The following is a 24,488-nucleotide window of genomic DNA, read 5'->3' on the forward strand; positions in this document are numbered from 1 at the left end:
TCCCCATAGACATCAATACGGTTGCATTACGGAGCTTTTCATTCCACGCTTCAGGTGTTAGTTTTTTTTCTAACACTCTCTCCCCATTGATGTGTATGGGGAAAGCGTGCACGAGCACATCAAAGCAGCCCTTGGATTTTGTGCGGTATGGAGCTCATCGCCACCATATCGCACGCACAAGGCGGCTTTTAGAAACTTGTAATGGCAGCGCTATGGAGGGTGAAATAACGCAACTTTTGTTGCGTTCTTTTCGCACCCTCTATAGCACAAAACTTGTAATCTAGGTTATTGTGAGGAACATTAGAATGCAAAATATTTACTGTAAATAAATAGATTCATAAATTCATCTATATACAAGATATACATTTTATATCTATCCTAAAAGCTTTCTTACATTTTAGAAGATGTTCACGATCGCCCTTCCCCCCCCCCCCCTCATCTCAACTTCCAATTGATCTATAATCTAGAACCTAAGATGGGAAATATTATGTCATGCCACAAAAAAATGATATGCAACTGGGGCCCCCATGTTTTTATTACGTATGTTAGACTTGTGTTCAATGATGTTATCTCATGTCTGGCTAGTCAAGAAAATAGAAAAACAAAATACATTTTATGTGATGTTTGTGAGACTCAAAATTCTAGAAAGTAATGGGTGATGACAATATAATAAAGGGTTAATTTATTTATGTAATCTCTGTTGCATATCACTTTATGTACTTGTTAAGATGTGATTACCCTTAGGTGAAAGCTTATGCCTCTATAAACTATCAAAGCCTTATGTAACCTTATGCTTTTTATTGTTTATATATAATATATGATTTATATTGTTTACTTCAAATCATAAAAGGACATTGTTTCAATAGTTAAGAATGTTGTATTGCTTGTCTTCCTCTACAGTGTCAATACAGCAATTTAATAATACTGCTACATTGCAGGTCTAAGATGCATCTCAAAATTTCCCATTTTGATTTTTGTCTTAGTACAACATTTAGAGAGACAGTAAAGTCAAAATTAAAATTGAATCATTTAGATAGAAACATAGAAATATAGCTTTCTTTCATACAGGTGGTGATAGATCCCGATCCATTACTCCTGCAAATTACTCTACCTGACCACTAGGAGGAGGCAAAGATTCCGAAACTCCAAGAGCCCAATAAAACCCCTCCCATCTCTATGGTTACTAGTCTTTCTTTGCCTCCTCTGGAGGTAGGTGAAGAATGAAGGTGCTCCAGAAGTTTTCTATGAGAAGGGTCTCAGACTGAGATGAGACCCAATTTTCCCTTCAGAGTGCTGCTGTTTGATAGAGGGATGTATTGGGAGTATTGGGTAGTGGCGCAATTATACCTTTTTAGGAGTTAGTCACAAGCCACAGGTGTCACGGGGTCATGTCCTTTGCCTCCTCCTGTTAGGACACCAGTATACTCCTATTCCATTTCCTCTGTTGTTTTTTTTTCAGCACTGGTTTGGATTTCTACATCTTCCAGTAGTTGGATGTCTAAGGGTAAGTACTTATTTTTTATTATGATTACTATGGCGCTCATATAAGTCTGTTAGGCTATAATGTTTTTTTATAGGTCTCCCAGAATAAGGATCTTTTGTTCCTTTGAAAACAGAAGCCTTTTTCAGTCTATCTTGGATCTGGTATCTATAAGAGTCACAGTTACAGTGCCTATTTTGGAACAGGGTTTAGGTTTTTCAAACCTCTTCATTTTTTTTTTAGATGGAACCTATTCAGACTATTCTGCCTTTGGTGCTGCAAGATCAATTTGTGTCCACAATAGATGTAAAGGATGCATATGTTCCTATTCACAAGGATCATTATCAGTGTCTGAGGTTTGCTTTCCTAGACAAACATTTTCAGTTTGTTACTTTTCCATTTGATCTGGCTACTACTCAAATGATTTTTTCAAAGTTTCTGGGTAGCCTTTTGGCTGTAATAAGAGCCCAGGGTATTTCAGTTTTTCCTTTCCTGGTTGTTATCTTGGTACAAGCTTCATCTTTTCATTTAGCAGTATCTCACACACTCAGAGTTGTATTGTTTCTCAGTTTTCTGGATGTTCAAATAGACTCAGCTTCTATGAGATCTTTTACAGAACTGAAAAGGTTGAAGCTGGTTCAAATCTTCAGTTTGTTTTGTGTTCTTGAAAAGTCTTGGAAATTTTAGGCCTAAAGAATGCCACATTGGATGCTATTCCATTTGCTTGGTTTCACATGAGGCCTCTTCAGCTTTGCATGCTCCGGCAAGGGTGCAGGGATCATACTCAGCTTTCCCGGTACATTCATTTGGATTCCAAGACAAGTCAATCCCTTAAAAGTCTCATAAAATGGCATACTCTATCTGAATCATGCAAGTGCATATCAAGATTTTATCTTGGAAGGTTTTATTTATTTTAGCTATTTCTACTGCTAGAAGACGTTCTGAGTTATCTACTCTTTCTTGTGATTTTTCTTATCTTGTTTTTCATCAGGATTAGTATTAAGAACTAAATTTGATTTTTTTACCGAAGGCGGTGTCTTTGGACAATCTGAGTAGGAACATTGTTGTTCCTTCTTTTAGTCCTAATCCTCAAAATTCTATGGAGAGGCTTCTCCATAATTTGTTTGTTGTCAGATCTTTGAAAATAATTTCAGGCAAACTTCTAGCTTGTTTGTTCTTTTTTTTTCTGGCTCTAGGAGGGTCAGAAAGCTTTGACAGTTTCCTTGGTTTCTTAATTTAAGCTTTTGATTCAGAAGGCTTACTTGTAGGTGAGTCTGTCTACTCCTTATTGAATTACTACCAATTCTACTAGGTCAGTTTCCACATATTGGGCCTTTATGAATGAGGCCTTCTATAGATTAGATTTGCAAGAAAGTTACTTGGCCTTCTTTGCTACTTTTTCTCAAACAGCCTTAGGTAAGTCATTCAGGTTGTTGTTTCTGTTTGCTGTTAAATTATTTTCTTTGCTTTTTTTTTTTTTTTGCATGAAGGAAATTAACTCTTTTTAGTATTGTGAAAAAATATTTGGAAGAAAATGTATAATATATATAAATAAATGTCTAATTAGATGATATATCATACTGGTCCTGCCCAGATTACTCGTGGACTTGACTGCTTGGGTATTAGTTTCTCAGGAGTAATGGATAGTGGACTCTCACCACCTATATGAAAGAAAACAAAATTGATGCTTACCAGATAAATTAATGTCTTTCATGGTGGTGAGAGTCCACAAGACCCCTCCCCTGTTATTTGTTCTGGTAGTAGTTTGTATTTTTTTAAGCACCTCTTTTTGTTTGCTCTATTTTTCCTTTTTCTTTCACCTTTTTTGCTTGGCTATACACCAGACAAGTTACCATAGAGGTGGGAGGGTTTTTATTGGACTTTATTGGTAGAGTAATTCCCAGGAGTAATGGATTGTGGACTCTCACCTCCATGAAATAAATACATTTATCAGGTAAGCATAAATTATGTTTTTGATGGCAGATAAGAAACATAAGCCTAAAACGTTTGTCCAATATTTCTAAAAAGCATAAACTTATCTAGCTCATAGGATAACCTTCTAATCGAATGTTAATCCCAGGCATTCTAGAAGTTCCCCACAGTGTTTGTCATTACCACCTCTTGTGGAAGTTTATTCCATGGCCTCTATTTATGAAAGGTCTTGCGGACCTGATCCGACAGTGCGGATCAGGTCTGCAAGACCTCGCTGAATGCGGAGAGCAATACGCTCTCCGTATTCAGCATTGCTCAAGCAGCAATGCCGCCCCCTGCTGACTCGCGGCCAATTGGCCGACAGCAGGGAAGTGTCAATCAACCCGATCGTATTCGAATTGCGGCGATTCCTGTCCGCCTGCTCAGAGCAGACAAACAGGGTTATGGAGCAGCGGTCTTTAGAGCTTGATAGATAGGCCCCCATGAATCAATCACCCTTTCTAACAAAGTGCTTTTGCAAATTACTCCTGATATCTACTACACTTCAGCTTGAGAACACGAGGCCTTGTTTCTTTTTTTGAAAAATACTCCCAATATCAGCTTTACTAAGCCCCTTAATATACTTGAAAGTGATTGTCATATCACCTCTTTCCCTTCTCTCCTCTAAGCTACACATATTTAGGTCATTTTGCCTCTCATGGTAAGTTTTATCTTTTAGACCATGTATCGTTTTGGTAGGCCTCCTTTGCACAGATTATTTGTTTATATCCCTCTGGAGCTATGGCCTCCAGAACTGCACACAATACTCAAGATGAGGCCTAACTAGTGATCTGTAAAGTGGCATAAGAACCTTACTATTTCTGTTTCTCATTTGTAACAGTCAGTAAAGTGTCATTGAGAGCATACAATTTTAAACAACTTTCCAATTTACTTTTATTATCTAATTTGTTTCTTTTTCTTGGTATACTTTGTTGAAAAGCATTTCCAATGTAAGCTCAGGAGCAGCAAGGCGAGCTGGATGTTGGCTGATGGCGGCACATATATGCCTCCTATCGTTGGCTCACCAGATGTGTTCAGCTAGTTTCCAGTAGTGAATTTCTGCTCTTTCAACAAAGGATGCCAAGAGAATGAAGCAAATATGGAAAATTGGAAAGTGGTTTAAAATTGTATGCTTTGCCTGAATTATGAAAAATGTGGGTTCCATGTCCCTTTAAGAACTGCGTTATCATTAAAGAGAGAATTAACACTAAAATGTCAGTTACAGCAAAAATCATGTAAATTAACCACTTTTTGCTACTGAAAAAAGTGATTAACATTGACCTTTATTTTGGAACATGATGTCAATAAAATGATTGTACACTTATCCTTTGTTGAAGCTAAGCTCTTTTTCACAAAATCATCCTGAGGTAGGTTTAGCTATATGCACATATCTTGACCATTATGGGCTGCTAGATAGTGGACCACTATTGATAGCGCAATATGCGCTATCCATAATATGGCTTTGCAAATCAACTGAAAAAAATATTTATCAGTTAGTGTTAGTGACATTTTTTTAGTGTTCCCCATACTGTCAATGGATAGTGCAGGGCACTCTATCAGTTATGTGGTGAGTCATATGGTATGCACGAGCGCAACACATGAATGGACTAAAACAAATTAGCTTGTTTAGAGACCTGAAGTAAAGTGTTAGGGCTAGAATATTAGCATAACATAACACTTGTATAATATAATAAAATAACATAATTTATATAAGAACTTACCTGATAAATACATTTCTTTCATATTGGCAAGAGTCCATGAGCTAATTATATATGGGATATACAATCCTACCAGGAGGGGCAAAGTTTCCCAAACCTCAAAATGCCTATAAATACACCCCTCACCACACCAACAATTCAGTTTAACGAATAGCCAAGTAGTGGGGTGATAAAGAAAGGAGTAAAAAGCATCAACAAAGGAATTTGAAATTAATTGTTCTTACTACAAAAAAATCATAACCACCATAAAAAGGGTGGGCCTCATGAACTCTTGCCAATATGAAAGAAATTAATTTATCAGGTAAGTTCTTACATAAATTATGTTTTCTTTCATGTAATTGGCAAGAGTCCATGAGCTAGTGACGTATGGGATAGCAATACCCAAGATGTGGAACTCCACTCAAGAGTCACTAGAGAGCCATTTTTTGCCACAGCCATTTTTTGCTGAAAAAAATTAATCCACAACCCAAAATATAAGTTTATTCTCATAAATGAAAAGAAAAACTTTAAACATAAGCAGAAGAATCAAACTGAAACAGCTGCCTGAAGAACATTTCTACCAAAAACTGCTTCCGAAGAAGCAAATACATCAAATAGACTAGAAGTCTTCCTGAAATTTTTAGTAGCTTCAACATAATATTTCAAAGCTTTTACCACATCCAAAGAATGTAAGGATCTCTCCAAAGAATTCTTAGGATTAGGACACAAGGAAGGGACAACAATTTCTCTATTAATGTTGTTAGAATTCACAACCTTGGGTAAGAATTTAAATGAAGTCTGCAAAACAGCCTTATCCTGATGAAAAATCAGAAAAGGAGATTCACAAGAAAGAGCAGATAATTCAGAAACTCTTCTAGCAAAAGAGATGGCCAAAAAGAACAACACTTTCCAAGAAAGAAGTGTAGTGTCCAAAGAATGCATAGGCTCAAATGGAGGAGCCTGTAAAGCCTTCAAAACCAAATTAAGACTCCAAGGAGGAGAGAATGATTTAATGACAGACTTGATACGGACCAAAGCCTGTACAAAACAGTGAATATCAGGAAGCTTAGCAATCTTTCTGTGAAATAAAACAGAAAGAGCAGAGATTTGTCCCTTCAAGGAACTTGCAGACAAAACCTTATCCAAACCATCCTGAAGAAACTGTAAAATTCTAGGAATTCTGAAAGAATGCCAAGAGAATTTATGAGAACACCATGAAATATAAATCTTCCAAACTCCATAATAAATCTTTCTAGAAACAGATTTACGAGCCTGTAACATAGTATTAATCACTGAGTCAGAGAAACCTCTATGACTAAGCACTAGGTGTTCAATTTCCATACCTTCAAATTGAATGATTTGAGATCCTAATGGAAAAATGGATCTTGAGACAGAAGGTCCGGCCTTAATGGAAGTGGCCAAGGTTGGCAACTGGATATCCGAACAAGATCCGCATACCAAAACCTGTGAGGCCATGCTGGAGCCACCAGCAACACAAACGATTTCTCCATGATGATTTTGGAGATCACTCTTGGAAGCAGAACTAGATTTGGGAAAATATAAGCAGGTTGATAACACCAAGGAAGTGTTAACGCATCCACTGCTTCCGCCTGAGGATCCCTGGACCTGTACAGGTACCTGGGACGTTTCTTGTTTAGATGAGAAGCCATCAGATCTATTTCTGGAAGACCCCACATCTGAACAACCTGAGAAAACACATCTGGATGGAGGGACCACTCCCCCGGATGTAAAGTCTGACGGCTGAGATAATCCGCTTCCCAATTGTCTATACCTGGGATATGAACCACAGAAATTAGACAGGAGCTGGATTCCGCCCAAGCAAGTATCCGAGATACTTCTTTCATAGCTTGGGGACTGTGAGTCCCACCCTGATGATTGACATATGCCACAGTTGTGATATTGTCTGTCTGAAAACAAATGAACGGTTCTCTCTTCAACAGAGGCCAAATCTGAAGAGCCCTGAAAATCACACAGAGTTCTAAAATATTGATTGGGAATCTCGCTTCTTGAGATTTCCAAACCCCTTGTGCTGTCAGAGATCCCCAAACAGCTCCCCAACCTGAAAGACTTGCATCTGTTGTGAACACAGTCAAGGTTGGACGAACAAAAGAGGCCCCTAGAACTATACGATGGTGATTTAACCACCAAGTCAGAGATAGTCGAACATTGGGATTTAAGGATATTAATTGTGATATCCTTGTATAATCCATGCACCATTGGTTCAGCATACAAAGCTGGAGAGGTCTCATATGAAAATGAGCAAAGGGGATCGCGTCCAATGCTGCAGTCATGAGACCTAAAACTTCCATGCACATAGCTACTGAAGGGACTGACTGAGACTGAAGGTTCCAACAGGCGGAAACCAATTTTAAACGTCTCTTGTCTGTTAGAGACAGAGTCATGAACACTGAATCTATCTGGAAACCTAAAAAGGAGACCCTTGTCTGAGGAATCAAATAACTTTTTGGTAAATTGATCCTCCAACCATGTTTTCGAATAAACAGCACTAGTTGATTCGTGTGAGATTCTGCAGAATGTAAAGACTGAGCTAGTACCAAGATATCGTCCAAATAAGGAAACACCGCAATACCCCGCTCTCTGATTACAGAGAGTAGGGCACGAGAACCTTTGAAAAGATTCTTGGAGCTGTCACTAGGCCAAAAGGAAGAGCAACAAATTGGTAATGCTTGTCTAGAAAAGAGAATCTCAGAAACTGATAATGATCTGGTTGAATCGGTATATGAAGATATGCATCCTGTAAGTCTATTGTGGACATATAATGCCCATGCTGCACAAAAGGCAGAATAGTCCTTATAGTCACCATTTTGAAAGTTGGTACACGTACATAACGATTCAAAAATTTCAGATCCAGAACTGGTCTGAATGAATTTTCTTTCTTTGGGACAATGAATAGATTTGAATAAAACCCCAAACCTTGTTCCTGAAACGGAACCGGCATGATTACCCCTGAAAACTCCAGGTCTGAAACACACTTCAGGAAAGCCTGAGCCTTTAATGGATTTGCTGGGATGCGTGAAAGAAAATATCTCCTCACAGGAGGTCTTACTCTGAATCCTATTCGGTACCCCTGAGAGACAATACTCAGAATCTATTGATTTTGGACAGAATTTGTCCAAACATCCTTGAAAAATCTTAATCTGCCCCCTACCAGCAGAGCTAGAATGAAGGCTGCACCTTCATGCGGACTTGGGGGCTGGCTTTGGTTTCTTAAATGGCTTGGATTTATTCCAATTTGAAGAAGGTTTCCAACTGGAAACAGATTCCTTGGGGGAAGAATTAGGTTTCTGTTCCTTAATTTGTCGAAAGGAACGAAAACGGTTAGAAGCTTTAGATTTACCCTTAGGTCTTTTATCCTGAGGCAAAAAAACTCCCTTCCCCCCAGTGACAGTTGAAATAATCGAATTCAACTGAGAACCAAATAACTTATTACCTTGGAAAGAAAGAGAAAGTAATCTAGACTTAGATACCATGTCAGCATTCCAATATTTGAGCCACAAAGCTCTTCTAGCTAAAATAGCTAAAGACATAGATTTAACATCAATTTTGATTATATAAAAAATGGCATCACAAATAAAATGACTAGCATGTTGAAGCAAGTGAACAATGCTAGACAAATCAGAATCCAATTTGTGTTGCGCTAAATTTTCCAACCAAAAAGTTGATGCAGCTGCAACATCAGCTAAAGAAAATGCAGGCCTGAGAAGATAACTAGAATATAAATAGGCTTTCCTTAGATAAGATTCAAGTTTCTTATCTAAAGGAGCTTTAAAAGAAGTACTATCTTCCACAGGAATAGTAGTACGTTTAGCAAGAGTAGAGATAGCCACATCAACTTTTGGGATCTTTTCCCAAAACTCCAATGTAACTGCTGGCAAAAGATACAATTTTTTAAACCCTGAAGAAGGAAAAAAAGAAGTACCAGGCCTATTCCATTCCTTAAAAATCATATCAGAAATGGCATCAGGAACTGGAAAAACCTCTGGAGGAACCACAGGAGGATTATAAACAGAATATACTCCATTTTAAATAAATAAGTAGATTTGTCAGTGTCAATATCTGAGGAAGGATCTTATGAATCAGATAGATCCTCATCAGAGGAGGATAATTCAGTATGTTGTCGGTCATTTGAAATTTCATCAACTCTATGAGAAGTTTTAAAAGACCTTTTACGTTTATTAGAAGGCGGGATGGCAGACAAAGCCTTCTGAATAGAATCAGCAATAAATTCTTTTAAATTCACAGGTATATCTTGTACATTAGATGTTGAAGGAACAGCAACAGGCAATGTACTATTACTGTTGGACACATTCTCTGCATGTAAATGTTTATCATGACAACTTATTACAAACCACAGCTGGAGATATAATCTCCACAAGTTTACAATAAATGTACTAAGCTTTGGTAGAACTGTTATCATGCAGCAGGGTTCCAACAGTGATTTCTGAGACAGGATCAGATTGAGACATCTTGCAAATGTAAGAGAAAAAAACAACATATAAAGCAAAATTATCAATTTTCTTATATGGCAGTTTTAGGAATGGGAAAAAAATACAAACAGCATAGCCCTCTGATAGAGAAAAAAGGCAAGAGGCATATAGGAATGGAGTTTTAAATAATGAAAATATTTGGCGCCAAGTATGACTCACAACACAAACAGAAAAAATATTTTGGCGTTAACAACATCCGGAAATGACACACTTGCGTCATTGAAGACGCAACCCTGTGAAAGGACTCAGCGTCGACTAAGACACCGGAAATGACGAATTTGCGCCATCAAACGTAACTTTGCGCCAAAAAAATCTTGCGCCAAAAATGATGCAATATACTTTGGCATTTTGCGCCCTCGCGAGCCTAATTCTGCCTGCAAATTTTAAATGACAGTGAATTGAAAAAAGGCTATACCCCATGGTAAGAAATACATTTTTCCTAAAAAATGCATTTCCCAGATATGACACTGACAGTCTGCAAAAGGAAATATACTGGAACCTGAATCATGGCAAATATAAGTACATATATAAATACATAAAGTGCCAAACTATAGCTGAGAGTGTCTTAAGTAATGAAAACATACTTACCAGAAGACACCCATCCACATATAGCAGATAGCCAAACCAGTACTGAAACGGTTATCAGTAGAGGTAATGGAATATGAGAGTATATCGTCGATCTGAAAAGGGAGGTAGGAGATGAATCTCTACGACCAAAAACAGAGAACCTATGAAATAGATCTCCCGTGAGGAAAACCATTGCATTCAATAGGTGATACTCCCTTCACATCCCTCTGATATTCACTGTACTCTGAGAGGAATCGGGCTTCAAAATGCTGAGAAGCACATATCAACGTAGAAATCTTAGCACAAACTTACTTCACCACCTCTATAGGAGGCAAAGTTTGTAAAACTGAATTGTGGGTGTGGTGAGGGATGTATTTATAGGCATTTTGAGGTTTGGGAAACTTTGCCCCTCCTGGTAGGATTGTATATCCCATACGTCACTAGCTCATGGACTCTTGCCATTTACATGAAAGAAAAAGTAATTTACACACACATATATATTGGGTATTTGTAAAGTGCTAATCACCCGTAAGGGTCTCAAGGCGCTGCTCATTTTAACGACCTCAGAAGGATGAAAGGCTAAGTGGACCTCGCCAGGGATTGAATCCTTGGGTTGCTATAGAGCTCAGCCACAGTGCCTTAGCATGCTGAGCTATCTGTCCAGCTATACATACATAATAGTGCAAAATAGGGATTTATTATTAATAAAAATGTTTAAACAATGTATTAAAAGTGATATGGTATAAGACTAGGTGTTGAACTGGGAAGTGCTTAATGGAAAAAAAAAGTATAAATGTTTGCCACTTTGAAACATTTAGCAGATTATGCATACAATAAGTAAGAATAACATTTATATCCAGACAATTATTAGCTGAATTTTACAGCTACACAAATTCTGAGGGCCTAGAGTAGTGACTTAGAGGAACAGTCTACAATATAATTTTTATTGTTTTAAAAGATAGATGATCCCTTTATTACCCATTCCCCAGTTTTGCATAACCAACACGGTACTTTTACAATACTTTTTGCCTTTGTGATTACCTTGTATCTAAGCATCTTCTGACAGCCCCCTGATCACATGACTATTTATTTATTATCTATTAACTTGCATTTAGTACTGTGTTGTCCTAAATCCTAAATAACTCCTCGGGCGTGAACACATTGTTATCTATATAGCCCACGTGAACTAGCAGTTTCCTGTTGTGAAAAAGGAAATAAAAAAGCATGTGATTAAGAGGCTGTCTATAGAGCCTTTGAAACAGGTAGAAATTTAGAGGTTTAAATGTTATAAAGTATAATAATATATCAATGTTGGTTGTGCAAAGCTGGGGAATGGGTAGTAAAGGCGTTATCTATCTTTTTAAACAATAACAATTTTAGTGTAGACTGTCCATTTAACTCACTTTGAGAATTTATGCTCCAACCACTGTCAAAATTATCGTACAGAATTTCGTTTTTATTTATTTTTACACTTATCCAATAATCCACTTTATTTTGATAGCTGATTTTTTTTATTAGTTCAGAGAAACAAGGAGCTATGCCAACTGACATAAAGAGTGCAACAAAATAAGGCTACTGGTTGTTATTAAGTTTTACTATGACTGTCACTTGACAGTTATAGAAACATGAAATCCGTATTTTTAATGTTATCTCTTTCAATGATGGATGTTATATTTGTTGTGGAGCTGATAGGGGCCTCTTTAGAGTCATACAGGTAAAGAAATGGAAAGACTCACATTGTATAATTCTCTACATTCAAAATATTTTCACGACCACTGAGCATACTACAGTCAGAATAAACAAAAATAAACTGACAGCATATGCTGAGGAAACTGTAACTTGTAAAATGGTGAATAATAAATAACTCATTAAAAATGTATTAGAATAGAGCAAAACCATGGCAAGGCCCAGCTACAAGCTCAGCAAATAAATGCCCAATCATGCATAAATGGTAAAGTGTTAACATTGTAATCCGTAAAAAAAAAAAAAATTATAGTTTTATATAGTGATAAGTATTGTAGAGTTTGGACCAGTCAATATTTGGACACCTTGTAAGTTGGTGACTGGCTAAGCAGAATATGGCCATATTGTGAGACTAAGGGGCGGATTTATCATGGCCCGAATGGGGCCGGATACATCTTTTTCCGCGTGAGCCTTCAGGCTTGCCGGAAACAGGAGTTAAGAAGCAGCGGTCTTAAGACCTCTAAGGTGGCGTACAGCAATCAGCCCGATCACATACAATCGGGTTGATTGACATACCCTGCTAACGGCCGATTGGCCGTGAATATGCAGTAGATGTGCAACAATCCCGTCTCTTTTGTGTAACTATTTGGTCTCATTGGCTGCACTCCCAAAAATGTTATTTTGTAATGTGTGCTATATAAAATAATTTATTTATATGGGTCAGGAAGTGAAACTGATATTACCCAAGCATGCAAGATGATTTTATTGCTATGTCTGGGTTAGGGTTCATGAAACTGCTATTGATCGCATCATGGCTTCCATATACTGTAATAGTCTGCAACTAAAATCCTGTCCATAATTAAGTAACTGCCAGTTGCTCAGTGAAAGCTTAAAATTAATAGTACATGTAAGTTCACAAGTCAATTCCTTATAGTGACTTAAGGGCAGGGCATAATATTTGGTGCTTTTTAAATAAATCATGATATTAATAATAATAGCAGAAAAAACTCATCTCTGCTGCTCCCCCATTTTTATTTAAACACCCTTGAAGCTGGTATAAGTTTTTTCCACAAACCTTGTAAAAGATGAGCAGAAGGGAAATAGACAGTTCTATGCCTTATATTTTATTCTATAAAGTTAAAAAAGGGAAAATATTTCAAACTATATTTTTTTATATGAAAATATATTCATATTAATTGTACGATTCTTTTTTTAAATTTATTTTTACATTTGTTGTGGCATATTTGTTATTATGCATTGTATGGAACTGCTTATGGACATCTTGTACAAGCTGAGTAGATAGGTTTTTCATTTACAACATAATAACCAGTTTATTAATGAATATATCTTCATAATATTTCTATGAGTCTGATAATCTAATGACTGAACAGTTGTTTCCATGGTAACAGTACCTGCGGTTTTTAGTGTTAACAATAGCATATTGTGACATAATTGTTGACAATAAAGCAGTTCTATATTTTGTAAATCACTTGGTAGCTAGGTAGACTGGTAGCTAGCTGGTGATTGGTGGTGAATCTGGAGCCATATTTATAAAGCATTTAGGCATAGTAGCACTCATGACTTATTAAATAAAAATCAATATTTAACTGTACATATTTTGTTTTACTGATTTTACTGGACAGCTGATTAAAAAGTTTGACTGTCCAGTTGAATACTGGATCAATACTTGGCAATATATTAGGTTGTTAATATTTAAGGGTGAGGGGACAATGATGTCAGCAACAACAATCTAATATATATCTAATTGTGCTTGCTATAGGATGAAAATGGCATCTAGCTTTATGAAAAAATAAATAAATTGTATAATAGTAATTTCTAAAGCAAAACATGCAGGCCAATAGGCCCATCTTATCTTCCTTGCAGATGTGCAGGAAATATGTTTGTCCCATATGTCTCATATCTATTTTTACATGAATCACAATCATCATAAGACTCTTACCAAGTAACCCAGTACTGTAAAGACCACTCCTGATGTGTGAGCATTAAAGGTCAGGCTGCACAGCACTGTTGTCCTTTTTAATCATTTTCCAGTATTTGACCTCAGGTCTCCTGTTTCCTAGGCAGTCGTCCCACGTTTGTGCCTCTTATTACATGATTTCTGTCCATTAAGTAATGGCTCTTGAATTGGATCACTTTACCTGACAACAGCATGTTTCTGGCTGATAATATTCTCAGGATTTGGAGCTTTTACTAGTTTTAGCTAGTTATTCATGTTTCTGCTCATCTGTTGATCTTGGTCACCCCCCTATGCTCCGTTTGCACAGCTTGCTAGATGTTTGTCAGCCTCCAGATTGTTCCACCCAGCCCTTGCATCATTCACACTTTAGCTCTGAATTCCAGAATTTTTTTTTTGCTACTTGCTCTACCTTGGATGTGTAGTAAACATGTGCATCTAGTATACAATTCCAGTATAGTTCAAGTAGAACTTCACATGTAAATCCGCACTCGTTCAGATTCTGCTCCAGGTTCCATCTCTGGCCCTGTTGTTCTCTCTCTTATCTAATTTTAGTGTTGATTAACAATGTCTCTTCTCGTAGCTCAACTGTCTCCTGTGCTGTAGAATTTTTCCTTTTTTACCACATCTGCATACCAGATCCTAAATTTGTCTTTACTACATACCTGGACTTATAGAAACTTATGGTACCTCTCTTTCCAATAGATTTCATACTGCATTGCCATTGGCTTAAAAACCATCAAAGCCTCCTAACAGCTACATTTATAAAACTAGTAATGGCTTCTACTATAACAACCATTTTCACAATATTTTTTTATTTTTTTATTTATGTATTTCATGTATAGCATGATAAGTATATAGCAATGTGATTCTCCCCGGCATGAAACTCACACTGTAAAAGGTTAAAAAGACACAAAAGTCAAAATAAAACGTTTGTCTCAGATACAGCAGCTAATTTAAACATGAAAAAAATAAAAGTTCAAATTGACTTCAATTATGAAGTTTACTTTGTTCTCTTGGTACACTTTGTTTGAGAGTAAAGCGTTCACAGTTCATATACGTCTGTGATTTTCTGACGGTTGTCACATGACACAAGGGACAGAGAAATAGAAGAAAACTGCTCATTTGAAAATCAAGGTGTGTGTGATTGAATTGAATTGTCTTTTTAGAATGCATTTATTAAATATTCTTTTAATAAACCTAAGGATCCTGTTTCACTCTACACAATCCTATAGAAGCTCATTTATATATGTTCTTAATTGGCTTCAGCAGAAACTAAGATAAAAAGCTTTCAAAAGGGTAGTGAAAAAAATGCTATTTTTTTTCTAACAAAATGGCAGAGGCTAGCTGTGTCTACTCCAGTAACAATTCTGGGTTAGGTCTTCAAGGTAAGTGGTGCAGTGAGTTTGGCATTTGAAATGTATTGCAGCAAACACAGTGTTAATGTGTCCATTAAAGGGACAGTCAACACCAGAATTTTTGTTATTTAAAAAGAAAGATAATTTATTTATTACCCATTCCCCAGTTTTTCATAACCAAAACAGTTATAAAACAGTTATAAAACAGTTATAATAATACACGTTTTACCTCTGTAATTACCTTGTATCTAAGCTTCTGCTAAATGCCCCCTTATTTCAGTCCTTTTGACAGACTTGCATTTTTAACCAATCAGTGCTCACTCCTAAGTCACTTCATGTGTATGAGCTCAATGTTATCTATATGAAACACATGAACTAATGCCCTCTAGTGGTCAAAATGCTTTCAGATTAGAGGCAGTCTTCAAGGTCTAAGCAATTAGCATATGAACCTCCTAGGTTTAGCTTTCAACTAAGAATACCAAGAGAACAAAGCAAAATTGGTGATAAAAGTAAATAGGGAAGTTGTTTAAAATGGCATGCCCTATTTAAATCATAAAAGTTTTTTTGGACTTGACTGTCCCTTTAAGTTTTTACACATGGTTGGTATGCTCATAAGACTGCATAACAATCTTGTAATTGCAAGGTATTGCATGGTTTTTTAAATCTTACAGCTCTGCTCAAACCCCATTAAAGTTTCAGAATTTAGTAACTGTTACTACACAAAAAAACAAAAAACAAACAATTTTTCACAAAAACTAAAAGAACTTAAAAAAACCCTGCAAAACACATTTCATTCAACTTATTACCCAGTACCCCCAAAATGTATCTGTAAGATTTATTTTGCACACATGCAAAGCACACTCAAATTACCTGCTGCCATATTGGATGACATGAACCAACATTACCAGATACAATTAAAGTTAACAAGAATAAGAAGAACTTTTACACTACTAGAAATGACTGAAACCAGTAACCCAACAAACACACATGCACATTATACTGATAACACGCTATTAAAATGCCTTAAAGAGACATACACACATGCGCATTATACTGATAACACCCTATTAAAATGCCTTAAAGAGACATACACACATGCGCATTATACTGATAACACCCTATTAAAATGCCTTAAAGAGACATACACACATATCTCTATGGTTTTGAAGCACAAAAGGTTAACTGCACACCGTCACCTATTAGCATCATTACATACAATAAAAAAGTGATTAATCAACATTTAGGCCCGTCATCTTGTGATGAAATTGCAATAGCCATAGGGGCCTATTTATTAATCTCCATATGGAGCTTGACGCCCGTGTTTCTGGCGAGCCTTCAGGCTTGCCAGAAACACAAGTTATGAAGCAGTGGTCTAAAGACTGCTGTTCTATAACCTGTCTGGCTGCTCTGAGGCGGCAGACAGACATCACCGGAAATCAACCCGATCCAATACGATCGGGTTGATTGACACCCCCTGCTAGCGGCCAATTGACCGCGAATCTGCAGGGGGAGGTATTGCACCAGCAGTTCACAAGAACTGCTGGTGCAATGATAAATGCCGACAGCGTATGCTGTCGGCATATATCGATGGCAGCGGACATGATCCGCAATATCGGACAAGTCTGCTCGCACCTTCTTAAATAGGCCCCATACAATCAACATTTTGTTTGTTGTTAATCATGCACATGAATTGAGTTTTTTATTGCAAAATCAGGAGATTAACCCCTTTTGTGTTGTTTTTGGAAGGTAACTATTTTGAACTTCACTGATAATTTAAAGGGATAGGAAACCCAAAAATGTTCTTTTATGATTCAGTTAGAGGGTGAGGGAAAACATGTTTTCTAATCAGCTGATTATTTCACCTGTAGTTCAGCTGTCCTCAAAATCTGGCCTGTTTGGGAGGCCCGGGGACAGGTTTAAAAACCAGAAGTATAGAGCATGCAATTTTAACAACTAATTTAATTCAAGTATAACATTTTTGTTGTTCACTTGTTATCTTTTGTTGAGCGTGCATGTGTCTCGAGCACTATATTGTAGCAGTTTTGCTAGCATGTTATCAATTTGCAAGAGCACTAGATGTCAGCACAATTTCCTGTGACATTGTGCTCCAGACACCTACCTTAGCATCTCTTCAACAAAGAATATCATGGGAACAAAGCAAATTTGATAATAAAAGTAAATTGGAAACTTTTTAACATTATATGCTCCGCCTTTATCACATTTTTTTTATATCTCTTCAAGGACACAAACATCTTGGGATTGTGATCACTGGAGAATCACACTGAATCACACTTACAATACCGGCTGAAGTTCAGAAATCCTTAACTACCTAAAAACAAGCATAAGATTGTGACCAGCCCCTATATATTTATTTACTTGACAGAATTCACATGCGGCTCCCACTCATTTGAGTCCAGTTCTTAGTAAACCACTAGACAACTCCAAGTGTCGTTCAATCACCTGTGCCACTAGTATTGGTGTTAAAGGGGTTGTAAATTTCCTTTTATGCTGCATGTGCATGAAATATCTTTCCAAGAATTTTTATCGATATATAAACCTTTATATAAAACTTTTTGCAACCTGCGAGACTTGTTTGTTGTGTAACATATTTTGTTGCCAAAGCCATTTGTAGCAATATTATATGGTCCTTGTTAAAGAAAAGTCATGAACTTGTCAGATTTCATAACCTGTGTGTGGGTGGGTGTGATCTGGTCAGTGTATAGTTGGCAACAATTGAAATGTCTTTTTCCAGGAACACCACGGAACAGAGCAATCACGTAAGTAGGTTGCAGGAGTATTGGCCACTTGTATTTTCCATCCAATAACACCTGATCTTAATTGCAGGCAATAGGCTAAATTACAAGTGGGGCACAATCGTTAGCACAGGATACCTCATCATGTGCTTGGTCCCATGCTTACAAATAACAAACAATGGTTAAAAAAAGTTCATAATAAAAATCTTAAAAGGATAGGAAACACAAATTTTTTCTTTCATAATTCAGAGAGAGCAACAATTTTAAGAAACTTTCTAATTTACTCCTATTATCAAATTTTCTTCATTAGTTTGGTATCTTTATTTGAAAAAGCAGGAATGTAAGCTTAATAGCTGGCCCATTTTTGATTCAGCACCTGGGTAGCGCTTGCTGATTGGTGGCTAAATGTAGTTCTACCTATTCTATCTTTTTTGACTAATGTAATAAAGGATTCTAATGTAGAATATATCTGGGGTGGGCTATTGCTAGTAATTATTTCAAAGAAACACAAAATGGCGCCAGACGAGATAACCCTAATCAGTGTATAACAGCAATTTGCTTGCATGAAATATGCGTTGTACTTATCTGCATACTAACTTTGGCTTTTTAATGCATGAATGTTGAATTCCGATCAAATGTCTGCTACGCTGAAGTGTACTTTTGAATGCTATTATATCTATACAGAACCTGCTTACTAATCCTTGCTGCTTTTGCATTATTTAGTTTGGAGATCGTTCTAAAATGCATGGATACTAATAGGTTGAAGCAGAACTGCTATTCATATAACTATACCGAGTATTGACTGGCTCCATAGTGGCTGATGTCTTTTGATTTTAATTAGACTGGGGACGCCTAGTTTATATGTTTTTAAATATATACATCACACTGTATGGAATTTGTTTATATAGTTCTAAAATTGTTTCACTTTTTACTTTCAAAAATGTTTTCTTTTTAAAGTGCGGGGATATCTAATATTTGTGATATATAAATATATATATATATATATATATATATATATATATATATATATATACATATTTTACAGTATGTATAATATTTTTATTTAATATTTTAATATTCCATCTCTCTTTATATAGAATATAAATTTATATTGTATTATTAAATATATATTTCTATATATATCTGATAAAGTTAATGTAAAATAGATATCTATACTTATATCCAAAATCGATATACAGGTATAGGTATATATATATATATATATATATATATATATATATATATATATATATATATATATATATATATATATATATATATAAATGTGTATTTACAATAAAAATTATATTATCTTGTAAGTGAAGAACATTGGAATGTTAAATATGTACAGTAAATATACAATAAAATACATACTTAAATGCATATGTGCACACACACATATATATATATATATATATATATATATATATATATATATATATACAGTATATATATATATATATATATACACACATACACATATTTAGACATGTATATGTATGCATATATACAAAATAGCCCTTTGCATTCAAACACCTTGTCATATAACATATACCTTTAAACCCTTATAACTTTTTTAATGTTTATATGAATATTGTTTATCAGATAGTGTTTAAAAGAATGTAACTGTAAGTTTGAATGTATTTATGTTGTGTTTTATGCAAACAAAATGAACGCATTACCCTTTACGCATGGTTTTCAGTTGTGCTAACCCAGCAAGCGTAAATTGCAACCGTGCGCTCGTGATTGCATTTACTTTAAAATGGTAATACGCGCGCTATTACCAATGCGCACAAAAACCCGATATTGCACGTGCACAACAGTTAGTGTCGTTTTATCCCTGAAAGATATATCTGTTTAACTGTGTTGATACACTATTCTTACAGAGAGTACACAACCTATATAGTCAAATAGAATTTTAAACAGCTTTCTATGTGCTATTTAACATAGTGATGCATGTCCAAAACTACTCCATTATCTAGGATAAACATGTTTAGATGCAGTGATGCACTTTTTTAATAGAGAGTGTATAATCTATATAGTTTATTAGAAACCTACAAGCTGTATATAGGTCACATAATGTAGTGATACATGTACAAGAGTGTTTTATTAACTCTGGATATTTTGGATAGGTATGTTTAGATGTGTTCTTTAATATTTTTTAGCTAATAGCCAATGGACCCTACCATTTATTATGCTTTTTATTATAAGGGGTTATTTACTGATATGCATGTTTTGTTTGTCCCTCATACACACCTACGCTAACCTTACTTTATACCAGTTCCACTCCTCCATTGCTATCCCCTGAACCCCTTAAGTCCAGCTGTTTGTAGATCACCTTCTTAAGAGCTAATTACAACAGTGCAACTCTTGGCAGGGCCCTCTACCCATCTGATCCCTTTAATTGTTTTGTTGTACTACCCTCTGTTTACAGCGCTGCGGAATCTGTTGGCGCTCTACAAATAACCGATAATAAATAATAATACCCATGCCGTGTTTAGGGACAACGTAACCATAAGTAAAGTGCAGCTCTTCCTTCTAGCTATGTAAAGTGCGTTGCAGTTTAGCCTTAATATCTTGTAGCTTGTAATGTTTCTCTGTAAACCTAAGGCAGGTGTTCTTAGTTTTCTTGTGCCTGAAAGCTGCGCGTAGATATAAATTATATTACATATACCGACTATATATGCATGCATACCAGACCTTCAACTATGTTTTCTGCAGCTGCTTTAGATAAAGTCTGGGAAGGTTCTTTAATATAATTACACTCTTCGGTATGCATTTTCATTTTAAATAAGATCACCGCCTAGAGTCTTCTTGCTTAGTAACTAGTCTATAAGTCTACTTAAATCATTATTTGGTATCCACAAGTTGGTTTTCTGTTTACAATTGATAATATGTTGAGCATATGGCCCATGAGTGGCTTATCAGGTTCTCTTTCTATAAAAAAAAATAAAAAAAATAAGGTTCTACCAAAAGTGGTCCCCTATTTACCATTGGCCTTCCATAAGTTTTAGGTGTGTGAAGGGTCTAATAGTGGCCCCTATTATTAGCTAGAAGGCATGTTATGTTCTACTGTCAGATGCGAATAATAGTCAATGTGGTCGTAACAGAAAGTGGTGCTCCGCGCCTTCTGTCATATGCAAATTTGAATTTTTGTATCAGTGTTTCACATTGTAAAATTCTTATTAAAAAAAATAATAATAAAAAAAAAAAAAAATGTCATATGATCCTTGTCATGGGGTTCCCACCTTTCCATCGCTATGGTTACTCGCGCCATGGTTTTGTGCTTTTGTTGTTGCGGCTTTTTTCTGCAGCGCACTTATTGTGATGCAACACATCACTTTTCTACACAGCCATAAGTTGTATTTTCATCGCTCTTCTGTATCCTGATTTGTACTGTTGACAACTTCTCCCTGCCACTGACATTGCTACAGTTTCGTGTTTTGGTACCTCTGCCTCTTTTCATGTATGACCTGGACAATTTGATTACTCTTCAGTGTGACTATCTGAATATTACTTCAGATACTCCTCACTACACCATTGCATTGCCTTTGTTGTGCGTCACATCTGTGGGTTTGCCCTCTGTGCTGAGTAACCGTCATCCATTGCTCATCTGTAGGGTCTACCCAGAACTTAACACTTGCTTCAGTGTGATTAAAAACTGCCCATTGAAAAGGCTGTTTCCTATAGTCTTTCATGTTCAGTCAGAAATTCCTGTTTAATGGGTGGCTCTTCTGATGTATTGAAAGTGGAGTGCAAAATATTGGTTTTTGCTAAAGAGATATTTGTGCTCCACTTTGTAATATCAGCGCATGCAAATGTTCGTTGGTATTACGAGTTAGGGGCAACAGAAAGCATTGCGCTCACAAGAGCGCACATCCATAGGCTCCAATGGGAGCCTCATTCTCATGCCGTGAGACATGGCATGAGAACTAGCGCAGTGAAGGGGGTAAGTAACCCAGCAATGGGCAGTAAAGTGTAAATATATATGTACAGTATCTCACAAAAGTGAGTACACCCCTCACATTTTTGTAAATATTTTATTATATCTTTTCATGTGACAACACTGAAGAAATGACACTTTGCTACAATGTAAAGTAGTGAGTGGGCAGCCTGTATAACAGTGTAAATTTGCTGTCCCCTCACAATAACTCAAGACACAGCCATTAATGTCTTAACCGTTGGCAACAAAAGTGAGTACACCCCTAAGTGGAAATGTCCAATTTGGGCCCAAAATGGTCAATATTTTGTGTAGCCACCATTATTTTCCAGCACTGCCTTAACCCACTTGGGAATGGAGTTCACCAGAGCTTCACAGGTTGCCACTAGAGTCCTCTTCCACTCCTCCATGATGACATCACAGAGCTGGTGGATGTAAGGGACCTTGCGCTCCCCCACCTTCCGTTTAAGGATGCCCCACAGATGCTCAATAGGGTTTAGGTCTGTAGACATGCTTGGCCAGTCCATCACCTTTATCCTCAGCTGCTTTAGCAAGGCAGTGGTCATCTTGGAGGTGTGTTTGGGGTTGTTATCATGTTGGAATACTGTTCCAGTAATCCATGTCCTTAGTCTGCTTGTCTTCAGCAAACTGTTTGCTTGCTTTCTTGTGCATCATCTTTAGAAGAGGCTTCCTTCTGGGACAACAGCCATGCAGACCAATTTGATGCAGTGTGCGGCGTATGGTCCCAGCACTGACAGGCTGAACCCCCACCCCTTCAACCTCTGCAGCAATGCTGGCAATGCTGGCAGCACTCATACAGCTATTTCCCAAAGACAACCTCTGGATATGACGCTGAGCATGTTCACTCAATTTCTTTGGTTGACCATGGCGAGGCCTGTTCTGAGTGGAGCCTGTCCTGTGAAACCGCTGTATGGTCTTGCCCACCGTGCTGCAAGTCAGTTTCAGGGTCTTGGCAATCTTCTTATAGCCTAGGCCATCTTTATGTAGAGCAACAATTCTTTGCCATGAGGTGCCATGTTGAACTTTCAATGACCAGTATGAGAGAGTGTGAGAGCAATAACACCAAATTTAACACACCTGCTCCCCATTCACACCTGAGACCTTGTAACACTAACGAGTCCCATGATACCGGGAAGGGGAAATGTCTAATTGGGCCCAATTTGGACATTTCCACTTAGGGGTGTACTCACTTTTGTTGCCAACGGTTTAGACATTAATAGCTATGTGTTGAGTTATTTTGAGGGGACAGCACATTTACACTGTTATACAGGCTGTACACTCACTACTTTACATTGTAGCAAAGAGTAGTTTCTTCAGTGTTGTCACATAAAAAGATATAATAAAATATTTAAAAAAAATTCAGGGGTGTACTCACTTTTGTGAGATACTGTATATACTTAAATACATATATATTTATGTGTTTATGTGTATATACACAAATTAACACGTAAATATATATGTATATAAGCATATATATTTACTGGGAACACACAGTTTCTACAGACTGCAATGTAAAGGCACTTTTCAGTGCCGTTTTCTTTCAAACACCATCCACATTTAACCCCATAAAACTGCTTCATGCTGTTTTCTATAAAAAAAAATAAAGATGCTATTATTATTTTTTTTTTAATAATGGAAATAAACATTACAGATTGGGGGCAATTGGGGCACTTTTTCAAAATGAACCTCTGGTTAATTTTCGGAGCACTAATTGCTACCACTTGTAATCTAGCCCTTAATGTGTTACAGTGTCAATGATGAATCATTTAAACATGAGAACAATATTTTTTGAAAGTCAGACTTCAGCCATCTAAATAACCCAACTTATATAGTCAAGGGGTTTCCAGACATTAAAAGGGTCTTTAAACTACTGGGCAATACTACAATTGTTTTTCATTTGGTGCTTACAGTTCTCTTCAAAGTTGTTTTCCTACTTTTAACCTTTTACAGATAATGGTTGGCGCCATCTTGGTACTCACTTATTTTTGCACCCTGCAACATAAATGGTGATGTTGCCAGCTTTTTGATTGCTGTATTCTGCACTTCAGATTAGCGTTCAAAATTCAGAGTGGGAGTTTTAGATGTCTGCAATTTTTTTACACAGTTTAAAAGTTATGTAATATATATATATATATATATATATAAATAGGGGTTAAAATAGGAGAAATGCACAACTTGTACACTTTGGCTTTTGACATTTTTGTGGCTCCTCCTCTGTACTTTAACAAATAACCAGAAACAAGAACATCTCCTGTATCTAACCATGGAGTGCTCAACCTTAGAGGTGGTGAATGAAAATTGTTGTTTAGGATATCATTTTGATATTTATGATGGATAACAGGTGATCTTGTCAAAGTTGACAACAAAACAAACCAAGTAAATCAGCACCAGTGTCTCCTGTGCTTGCTGCTGGACCTAACACCTAAGCCCCATACGTAGTATCACAGCAAAAAATAGCAGTAGCACCAGGGATCAGTTTAAGGATTTATTCAAGTGCAAACAACAAGAGCGACC

The 24,488-nt window shown here is 36.6% G+C and overlaps 1 protein-coding gene across 1 annotated transcript in view; it reads right to left on the reverse strand.

Moving 5' to 3' along the window:
* Window positions 1-14,179, reverse strand: part of LOC128662695 (chloride anion exchanger-like) — a 160,065-nt gene extending 145,886 nt beyond the window's left edge. The window contains exon 1 of the mRNA XM_053716581.1: window positions 13,888-14,179. The gene's annotated coding sequence lies outside the window, so the exon portion shown is untranslated. The remainder of the gene's footprint in view (window positions 1-13,887) is intronic.
* Window positions 14,180-24,488: the final 10,309 nt, after the last annotated feature.

This window comes from Bombina bombina, chromosome 6, assembly GCF_027579735.1.
Source record: "Bombina bombina isolate aBomBom1 chromosome 6, aBomBom1.pri, whole genome shotgun sequence".
NCBI lineage: Eukaryota > Metazoa > Chordata > Amphibia > Anura > Bombinatoridae > Bombina > Bombina bombina.